Genomic DNA, 11446 nt, shown 5'->3' with positions numbered 1-11446 from the left:
AAAAAAATGTTTTTAAAGAAAAGAATAGAAACTCTAGAAATATAAAATATAAAAATTAGGGGTGCCTGGGTGGCTCAGTCAGTTGAGCATCCGACTTCAGCTCCAGTCATGATCTTGCAGTTTGTGGGTTTGAGCCCCATCTCAGATTCTGTGCTGACAGCTCAGAGCCTGGAGCCTGCTTCAGAGTTTGTGCCTCCCTCTCTCTCTGCTCCTACCCCACTTGTGCTCTGTTTCTCAAAAAAAAAAAAAAAGAAAGAAAGAAAGAAAGAAAGAAATATATAAATTAAAATTAAAAAGTAAGTGGATAAATTAAATAGCAAATTAGATACAACTAGAGATAAAAATTACTGGACAGGCTTAAGACAGATCCAGAGATATTGTCAGAATGCCGCATGGAGGGGCACCTGGGTGGCTCAGTTGGTTGAGTCCAACTTCAGCTTAGGTCATGATCTCACAGTTCATGAGTTTGAGCCCTGCATTGGGCTCTGTGCTAACAGCTTGGAGCCTGGAGCGTGGTTCAAATTCTGTGATTACCTCTTTCTCTGTCTCTCCCCTGCTCATGTACTCGCTCGCTCTCAAAAATAAATAAACATTAAAAATTAAAAAAAAAAGAATGTAGCATGGAAACAGAGAAATGAAAAATATGACGAAAAACTCAAACATAAAAGACAGCATAAGAAAGTTGGATGCATCTAATAATATGAATTTCAGAAACAGAGACTGAAAAACTGGGAAATAAGCAGTATTTGAAGAGACAATGGTGACAATTTTTCCAGTATTGATTCAGGAAGCCGATAAATTCCAAGCATAATAAATATAAAGAAGTCCATAACCAGAAACATTCCGGTAAAACGATAAAATACCAAAAACAAAGAGAGGATGTTAATAGCAGACAAAATGACTTTAAAAAGCCACAAAAAAACCAGTATCTGCAGTGTGGCCGCAAGTACACAGCTAACTTCTCAACGGGACCCAAAAGGTAGTACGATGTTATCTTTGAATTGTGAAGAAAAAGTAATGTCCGCCTGGAATTATTCACTAGGATAAATTATTTTTTTAATGTTTATTTTTGAGAGAGAGAAAGCAGGGGAGGGGCAAAGAGAAATGGGGACAGAGGATCTGAAGCAGGCTCTGCGCTGACAGCAGAGAGCCCGATGTGGGACTCGAACACATGAACTGTGAGATTGTGACCTGAGCTGAAGTCAGACGCTGACTGAGTCACCCAGGCTCTCCTAGGATAAATTATTTTTAAGAACATTGGAAAAATAAAGACATTTTCAGTCAAAATAAAAGTAACAGAAAGAAGTAAATTCTGAGGTACAAAAGGGGATGGGGAGAGGAAAGAAGCATGTAGATAAAGCAAGATAAACTGAGCTTATCAAGCAATACCAGCCATGCCTAATTTGTGGGATTTAAAATATCAAGGTAAATCTTCTTACTGATGAATGAGAAAGAATGAAATCTGGCCATTCATAGCAAAGTGGATGGACCTTGATGGTGACATGCTAAGCGAAATAAGTCAGGTGGAGAAGGACAGATACCATATGTTTTCACTCATAAGTCTAACAGGAGAAACTTAACAGGGGACCGTGGGGAGGGGAAGGGGGAAAGAGTTAGGAAGAGGGAGGGAAGCAAATCACAAGAGACTCTTGAATACTGAAAACAAACTGAGGGCTGAAGGGGGAGAGGGAAGGGGGAAGGGGAGTGATGGACATGGAGGAGGGCACTTGTGGGGAAGAGCACTGGGTGTTACATGGAAACCAACTTGGCAATAAACTATAAATAAAAAAAAATAAAAATAAAAAAATAAAAAGCTCATTAAAAATAAAGTAAAATAAAATATCAAGGTAAGAGGTGCTTGGGTGGCTCAGTTGATTAAGAAGCTGACTTCAGTTCAGGTCATGATCTCACAACTCAAAGCCTTGTGAGTTCAAGCCCTGCATTGGGCTCTGTGCTGATGGTTCAGAGCCTAGAGCCTGCTTCTGATTCTGTGTCTCCCTCTCTTTCCCTCTCTGCCCCTCCCCTGCTCATGTTCTCTCATTCTCGCTCGCTCTATCTCTCTCTCTCAAAAATAAACATTTAAAAAAATAAATAAAATATCAAGGTAGGAGTCCAGGCGCTGGTTATGGTGGAACAGGTAATACTCCACCCATGTCTCCCACTCATTACTACTGAAACCCTGGACAGAGGCCACAAAGCAACTAATGGAGGACTGAAAAGTAAGTAACAACAGACTGGAGAGAGAAATCAAAACTCAGGGAAATGTACAGTGGTGAGTTTATGGTTTACTATGGTTTTTCATCATCCCACATCTCCAGCTCACACTCAGAGCATCCTGGATCCCAGAAGGGCATGGTGGGCACAGGAAGAAAGAGCTTCAAGAGAAACTCTCTTGTTCTGGTCAAGACTAGGCGGGGGGCAGGGGGAAAACACTACTTTTATTTTTTTTTAATTTTTTAAAACATTTATGCATTTTTGAGAGAGAGAAAGGGAGACAGAGCATGAGTGGGTGAGGGGCAGGGAGAGCTGGATGCAGGGCTCAATGCCACCCAGACGCCCCCTCCCAGCCCCGTTTTATTTTTAATCCCATCCAAGCCTGCCCCAAGGCACTCTCAAGGGCAGTAATAGCAACATGGCAGCAATAGATGTGCCCACAATAACAGAGAAACCAGGAGACAGAGGGAAAAAAACCCCAGACATTTGCCTGATAGAAACTAGCAAAGGGAAAGAGTGTGGGGGGAATCCCCCTGTTTTTTTTCCCTCTTGCTTTCCTCTAACTGCTTCCCCTGAGAGGTAGATGAACTCACAGGAAGTGCACGACAAGAAGTGCGAAGGGAAACTAAAGCCTTCCCTTCTTATCTTTCCGAGGAGGAAGCTTGAAAAGGAATTTCGTAAGCTGCATATGAAACTCCAAGCCCACCTCCAAGATGCACACACACGGAACAGATCACTGAAAACATGCCACAGGCTCTGAGAACTAAACGGTGATGTAGACCCCCACTCTGGTCTCACGGGCAGTGGAGGGTGGATGGAGGGGACCAGGGGGGTGCGACGCACACAGGACACATCCACACACTGCAGCCAAGTTTTTAAATGGCATTGGAACCACAGCCCACAGAAGATCTGTTGGGACTTGTGGTCTAAACGTAGCTCAACTGTCTGCCAAAACAGAAAAGTCAACATTCTCCATAGAATTTTAACAGGGTCCAGCATCTCATGGCATGACAATACTTAAAATGTCCAGGATATAATTGAAAATTACTTGGCATACAAGGAAACAGGAAAATCTCAACAACTCACAAGGTGAAAGACATGAATCCCAAGATGTTGGAATGATTAGACAAAGACTTTCATGTAGCTGTTTTATCAATGCCCCCCTCAGATAAAGGTTAACAGTCTTGAAAGGAATGGAAAAATAGACCTTCTCAGCAGAAAATAAAAGCCATTTAAAAATTCAAACAGAAAATTTAAAGCTGACGAATATGATAACCAAAACAAGAAGCTAATTGGAAGTCTTCAGTAGCAGAATGGAGATGAGAGAGGAAAGAATCAGGAGACTTATAAACAGATCAAAAGAAATTATCCAACCTGAACATCCAGGAAAAATAAGATTTTTAAAAATGAACAGAGCCTTAGAGACCCATGGGAGGAGAAAAATAAATAGATTTATTTTTAATTAGGAGAGTGCTTTCCTTCTTACTGCCTAGTAGTTTGTTATTTCCCTTTTAATTTCTTTTTGGTCCAGGAGTTACTTAAGAGTGCGTCTCTTCATTTCCAAAGACTTATAGTTAAGAGTATTTGTCCCTAAATCTATTTCCTAATAGATTTCTCCTCTTAAATAGATGTAGACCCAATATAAAAAGATCAAACATATATGTCATTGGAATTCTGGAGGAAGAGGAGATTCAGATCAATGAAGAAAGGAATATTTGAACAAACAATGGCTGAAAACCTCCCAAATACAATGAAAGACATAAAATTAAAGATTTAAGATCAGTGAGGGGCACCTGGGTGGTTTAGTCGGTTGAGTGTCTCACTTTGGCTCAGGTCATGATCTCACGATTTGTGGGTTTAAGCCCTGCATGAGACTCGGCTGACAGCTCAGAGCCTGGAGCCTACTTCAGATTCTGCTCTTTCTCTGCCCCTCCCCCACTGTCTTCTCTCTCAAAAATAAACATTTAAAATTTTGGGGGGGAAAAAAAAAGTAGTGTAAAAAAAAAAAAGAAGAACAAGATCAGTGAACGCCTGCCAGGATCAACTCAAAGATAATCATGTCCAGACACATCACAATTTTACTGAATTCTGATGAAATCTATCAGAAACCATGGAGGCCAGAAGAGAGAAGAACCATGTTTAAGCACTCAAGAAAGAGCCGTCAACCCAGAATCCTCTATCCAGCAAAAATATCCTATAGCAATGAAGGAGAAAGAAAAATATTCTCCCATGACGAAAAGTTCACAGCCAACACACCACTAAAGGAAGTGTTGCTAAAGGAACATTTCAGGGGCCAGTGGGTGACTCAGTCAGTTAATCGTCCGATTCCAGCTCAGGTCATGATCTCATGGTTCGTGGGTTCAAGCCCCGTGTCAGGCTCTGTGCTGACAGCTAGCTCAGAGTCTGGAGCTTGTCTTGGGATTCTGTATCTCCCTCTCTCTTTGACCCTCCCCTGCTCACACTGTCTTTCTCTGTCTCTCAAAAATAAATTAAAAAATAGATAAATAAAGAACATTTCATAGGGAAGAGAGTATCAAAGGGAAGTTTGGAAGTTCCATAATGTAGGATGAACAACAGAAATGATGATTAGCCAAGAGTACATTGAGAGATTATTTTTCTCCTCTTAAATTCTTTAAAATAAACATGACTACTAAAAGCAAAAAATTATAACATTCTCTGGTGAGGATTTTCCATGATTGTAAATTTAACACATACGAAAATTACAACAAAAAGGACCTCTATGGTTTACCATTTCTCTTGAAATGGCAAAATATGAATTCTAAATAGACTGTGGAAAGTTCAGTGTATCTGTTGTAATCCCTCCAGTAACTACTAAAACACTTCTTCAGTAAATGGCGCTGGGTAACTGGGCATCTACACGCAACAGAAGGAAGTTTTCATTTGGACTAATGGCAAAATTTTGTAAATAGATAGTGGTGACAGTTATACAACATAGTACAACATTGTGACTATAAGTAATGTTATTGAATTGTACTCTAAAAATGCTTAAAACGGAAAATGTGTTATGTGTATTTTACAAGTTTTAGAAATTAAGAATGTTATATACCAAAAACAAAAACCACTGAAATGTATGCTGTAAATGAGTGAATTGTATGGTGTCTGAATCATGACTTGGTAGAGCTTTCCTTTTTAAATGGGACAAATACTCTTAACTATACGTCTTTGGAAATGAAGAGACACACTCTTAAGTAACTCCTGAACCAAAAAGAAATTAAAAGGGAAATAACAAACTACTAGGCAGTAAGAAGGAAAGCGCTCTCCCAACAATACCCGTGGGTATAATGAAAGCTGCATGCAGAGAAAAGTGTCTGTCTAACAGGCATTTGATATTAAAGAAAAAAAATGAGAGGGGCCTGGGTGGCTCAGTCGGTTAAGAGTCTGACTCTTGATTTCAGCTCAGGTCATAGTCTCACGGCTGGGGAGTTGGAACCCTGCCTCAGGCTCTGCTTTGACAGCATGGAGTCTGCTTAAGATTCTCTCTCTCCTCTCTCTTTCTGCCTCTATCTCTCAAAATAAATAAGTAAGCTTATTAAAAATTAAATTAATAAGCAAGAAGAAAAATGAAATGAATAAAAAAGTTTGGGGATTGAGACTGTTGAATGTTCCTCAATACTTTTCTTTCAGGACACACAGAAATGTGACCCCTACACACATCTTTCATGTGTTTTTTAGTGGTTAATTCTTAACAGAACATTAAAGAGGTTAAAGAAACATTTATACATGAAAAGTGGTCTATTAAAACTCTCAAAAATTTTTTAAGTTTAAATATTTTTATTTATATCTGAAACAGAATTTTTTGTAATTTTACCTTTCTGGGTTTACTGGAAGCAAACTCATCCATAAACCTTTCAAAATCTACTGAATTTTTTGGAGTCCTGTTAAGACTCTGATCTGAGGCGACTGCCTCCCCTGCTTCACCCTAATTCTAGTCCCACATCTAAATCCATTTCCCCTCTCACAGACAGGTGGGCATCGGACAACTGATTTCTGACCAGGGCAGTGTGGGAAGAAGGATGTATATTGCCCCCAGAGGAAGTGACATAAAGCTCTTCATGCAATCTTCCATGCTCTGTTTCCCCATCTGCTCGGTGCATAGAAAGGAGCCTCCAAAACTACAGGAGGTGAAGCTGCAAGATGGAAGGAGCCTGGGTCCCTGAGTCCTCGAGTGCAGGAGTGACCAAGGAGATGGCCAGGAGAGCCTTGAACCACACTGGATATCCACACTGGAATGCTACACAATCCAAGACTGGCTTTCCTTGTGTTAAACCATGAGCATTTGAGGCTTGCTGGTCACAAGTGGTCAGATTTACCTTATCCCATGCATCTCTGGTCCAAGAATGAAAAAAATCCTTCCTGTCTACATTTTTCAACCTACATTGTGGCCCTCCTCCCCCCTTTGCAGGAGTTTTCTGAAATAAATAGAACAGACAGCCGCTGAGCGCTTGCTTCAACCTTTGTATCTACCACATATTTGCCAACAACGAATTCACACTCTGCAAACCTTTGTCTGGGCGTGAAGCAGGGCATGTCCTGGCTGGAAACAGAGGGCTCTCAGATGAAGGCAATTGCAAAATAACTTAAAGGAATCCTTACAGAGGATGGAATGGGCAGGGCATAGGAACGCTACGAAGACAGAATGGTGGCCCAAGGCCACTGCAGCAAGTCTGCGGTTGTATCTCCAGGTGCCAAAGAATGGTTACCAGAATTCAGAAGGAGGCAGGGAGAGCTGTGTGGAAAGGGGTCCAGGCTGTGACAGGCACCATGCCTGGAGCTGGGCAACAGGGATCCTACCCTGGCCCACCCAAAACGTCTTGAACACAAACATACAAGTGGAGGGACTCCTGGGTGGCTCAGTTGGTTAAGTGTCAAACTTTGACTCAGGTCATGATCTCACAGTTCGTGGGTTCAAGCCTGCTTTGGATTCTGTGTCTTCCTCTCTCTCCGCCTCTTCTCTGCTCATGCTCTCTCTTTCTTTCAAAAATACACATAAGTGAACTTCTAAAAGACACACGAACATCCAGGAATCTAACACTCATTGCTGGCCCAGCACAACCTGGAACCTATAAAGAGGGATCTCAAGACTATCAGCCTTTTGGCCCCAGAGAAGTGCTTCTCCCCACAGATTGCCCCACGTTCTGACACAGAGTGCACTGGCCCCACGGCCGGAGCGGTGGGGGCTGTGCCCTTGTTGACATAAGAGACTGTCTTTGCATGGGCCTATGTAAAGGAAAGGGGCAGAGGAGCTACATAATAACAGAAGGACTAATTTGTTTGCCCTCAGATAACTTAATGCAGTGGTTTTTGTATAACACACACCTATCTCCTAGTTGTATCAAACATCCACTCTCTTTCTTCTTCATGTTCCAATTCATTATCCCAGAGATACTCACAGGTTAGTATGCTGTGCAGATGGCACCTGCAGAAATTTAACAGTGCTTAGTACATACTTATACATAAGCATAAGTGCATGTATACACATTACACGTATATATGTATATATACATATCACATATCTATACACACGTGCGTGCACACACACACACACACATACACATATATGCATGGGTATCTAATGCATAAGTGAGTTTGACATATGCATGAAGCAAGCTACCAGAGTTGATTTAAAATGTGGTTAAGGGGCACCCGGGTGTCTCAGTTGGTTGACCGACTGGCTCTTGATTTTGGCTCAGGTCATGATCCCAGGGACCTGGAAATTAGCCCCACATCTCCATTGAGTGTGGAACCTGCTTGAGACTCTCTCTCCCTCTCTCCCTCTGCTCTTCTCCCCATCTCATGCTCTCTCTGCCTATAAAATTAAAATTAAAAAATAAAATGGGTTAAAATCATAATGTAAGTGATAATAATTTACATCATAAAATAAAACATTTTATAATATTTTCTATAACAAGAATAACTTGTAACATGTGACCCGACCTGAACACACGAATATGTCGGGTAAAATGTATGACATTTCCAACTCTAACTATTGCTTTAAGAATGGTACTGATTGCTGCCTCAGCAGATAGAAGTTTTCTCCAACTAGAACTGATAAAACAACACAACCACAGAACTACAAAAAAGGTTGTCTAATTTGGCATTACTACCCATACAAAACAAATTATATGACAATAATGATTATCACGTATTTAATGATTTTACTGAGAAAAGTTAAAAAATAAATTTGACAACCTAAATAGATAATACTTAAAGAATTCCATGCCTTTAATTTTTTTTAACATTTATCCATTTTTGAGAGACAGAGAGTGTGAGTGGGGGAGGGGCAGAGAGTGAGGGACACATAGAATCTGAAGCAGGCTCCAGACTCTACAGAGGCCCACACAGGATTCGAACCCACGAACTATGAGATTATGTCCTAAGCCAAAGTCAGACGCTTATCTGACGAAGCCACCCAGGTGCCCCCACATGTCTTTAAAAATCTGCAAAGATCGCCAACCCAAAACAGAACATCTTGGCTCCTGTAATAATAATCAGTTCAGCTGTCTTTGTTTTGCTAACTTTCATTTGCATAAAAACACATTTCTCAATTTTGTATTATGAAGGGATACTTCTCAGGGCAGAGAGATATTATTTGCCAAGTTATGATAACTTACATATTTGGACACAAGGCACAGGCCTCTGGTTGTGCTCTGGCCTCTTGCTAGCCCTGGATAATTACATTTCTGCAGAAACCACAGGCTAATAAAGGCCCATGACAGGCTGTGTGCCTGGGAACCCAGTTTGCGTCTACCACGCCTGGACCTGGAGAAGCCTCTTCCACCCGGGGTCCTTGCTGGAGTCGCCACCCACACACTCTTCTCGGATGCGAGCTCCCTCCCGCAGGTCTCCCGGGTCTCACCCTCGTCCCAGCTTGTCCACGATGCGCTGGTAACCACTTCATGGTGATTATCCTCCGGTGAACGACCAGGGCCGGCAGCCACCCTGCATCTGACCCTGGAATACAGGGAAGTCAGTCGTCTCGCTGGAAGGCAGATGTGGGAGGGAGAGACTGCCTGGTGTCTCCACGGGCCCAGGGCCCCGAAGCCGAGCGTGAGCTCCAGAAGCTGGGACGGGTGGGCAGGACCCTTCCTCCCCGAGAGCCTTCAGAAGGGCCACAACCCATCCACACCTTGAGTTTGGACTTCTGGCCTTCAGAGTTGTGAGGACATAAATGTCTGCTCTTTCAAACCAAAAACACATCAAAACCAGGGGCCAGTGACACACAAGGAATGACATGAAGTTTGGGGCTGACATAAACCAAAGGGTCACCTCAGCTGACATCCATTGGCCAGTTCAGGCCTTGTAAGCACCTGCTCAGCTCAGGTGATTAAAAACGTATTACAGAGAGAGGGACGTGAAACTTGAGAGACTATTGAATACTGAAAACAAACTGAGGGTTGAAGGGGAAGGGGGTGGGGGGAAAAGAGGTGGTGGTGATGGAGGAGGGCACTTGTGGGGAAGAGCACTGGGTGTTATACGGAAATCAATTTGACAATAAACTATTAAAAAAAAGAAAAAAACATATTATAAATAAAGGAAGAAAAAAAGAGGACTATGTGTCCATCATAATTCATCTTAAACTTGAAGTATGTGAAATGTACATAAACAAAATCATTTTATGGCTTTTTCTTCTAAATTTGCTAGGCCACCTGATAACCACGGGTAGAGGGGACCCCACATAGGAAAATGTGTTGGAGCAGATTATTAATTTTGGGGAACGTTGTGAGCCCTTTATCAACATAGCTATAATTAAAAATTAAATTTGTGCACAATATAAATGTACCTAATGCTACTGAACTGTATACACTAAAAATGGTTAAAATGGTAAGTTAAGTTAGGTATGGATTATCACAATAAAAAAAATTTTTTTAATTTTTGGTAATGTTTATTATTTATTTTTGAGACAGAGAGACAGAGAGAGTGGTAACGACAGAGAGAGAGGGAAATACAGAATCCAAAGAGCCATCAGCACAGAGCCCAATGCAGGGCTTAAACTCACAAGCTGGGAAATCATGACCTGAGCTGAAGTCGGACACTCAACTGACTGAGACACCCAGGCGCCCCTCACAATAAGAATTTTTCATCGAGGGGCGCTTGGGTGGCTCAGTCACTTAAGCGTCCGACTTCAGCTCAGGTCATGATCTCATGGTTCATGCGTTTGAGCCCCAAGTAAGGCTCTGTGCTGATAGTTCAGAGCCTGGAGTCTGCTTCTATTTCTGTGTTTCCCTCTCTATCTGCCCTCCTCCACTTATGCTTGCTGTCTCTCTCTCTCTCTCTCTCTCTCTCTCTCTCAACAATAAATAAACATTTAAAAATGTGGCTTTTGGATCACCTGGGTGGCTCAGTTGGTTAAGCATCTGATTTCGGCTCAGGTCATGATCTCATGGTTCATGGGTTCGAGCCCCACATCTGGCTCTGTGCTGACAGCTCAGAGCCTGGAGCCTGTTTTTGAATATGTCTCCCTCTCTCTCTGCCCCATTCCTGCTTGCCCTCTGTCTCTCTCTGTCTCTCTCTCTCCCAAAAATAAACATTTAAAAATTTTTTTAATTTTTAACTTTTTAAATTTAATTTTTTAAATTTATTTATTTTTGAGAGACAGAGAGAGAGAGAGTGAGCAGGGGAGGGTCAGAGAGAGAGGGAGACACATAATCTGAAGACAGGCTCTGACCTGTCAGCACAGAGCCCGACGTGGGGCTCAAACCCACAAACTTTGAGATCATAACCTGAGCCAAAGCCAGATGCTCAACCGACTGAGCCAACTAGGTGCCACTTTTTATTTTTAATCAAGAAAAAATGTAAACTGGGGCATCTGGATAGCTCAGTTGGTTATGCATCCAACTCATAATTTCCGCTCAGGTCATGATCTCAAAATTCATGAGTTTGAGCCCTGTGTAGGGTTCCACACTGCTGACTGTGTGGAGCCTAATGGGATTCTCTCTCTCTGCCCCTCCCCTGCTCACACTCTAAATACATACATACATAAACTTAAAAAAAGAAAACTATAACCTTACAATAAATTACATTAAAAAGGAAGAAAACTCGTCCTTCCCTACTTAGTTTACCACATATTACTATTATCTATGCTCTTGACGTTATTTATGCTGTTGCATCTGCAGATACAGTGAGAATAACGTAGAAGCACCTGCCACTGTGCATTTCTTCTTGGCTCAAATTCAGTGACTGCACATCGGGAGTCCTATTAGTCTGCTCGGGT

At 41.9% G+C, this 11446-nt stretch overlaps 1 long non-coding RNA gene across 3 annotated transcripts in view; it reads right to left on the bottom strand.

Moving 5' to 3' along the window:
- The window catches only part of LOC115300278, a 22225-nt gene that overhangs the window by 3677 nt on the left and 7102 nt on the right, over positions 1-11446 (bottom strand). For 2 of the 3 annotated variants that reach the window (XR_003912579.1, XR_003912580.1), the window contains 2 exons: positions 9092-9186; positions 7552-7651 (listed from right to left, as the gene is read on the bottom strand). This is a non-coding gene — a long non-coding RNA (uncharacterized LOC115300278). The remainder of the gene's footprint in view (positions 1-7551; positions 7652-9091; positions 9187-11446) is intronic. The other variant, XR_003912581.1, reaches the window with a different exon arrangement.

Source organism: Suricata suricatta, chromosome 8 (genome assembly GCF_006229205.1).
Source record: "Suricata suricatta isolate VVHF042 chromosome 8, meerkat_22Aug2017_6uvM2_HiC, whole genome shotgun sequence".
NCBI lineage: Eukaryota > Metazoa > Chordata > Mammalia > Carnivora > Herpestidae > Suricata > Suricata suricatta.
This window is presented reverse-complemented; position numbering and strand designations above follow the sequence as displayed.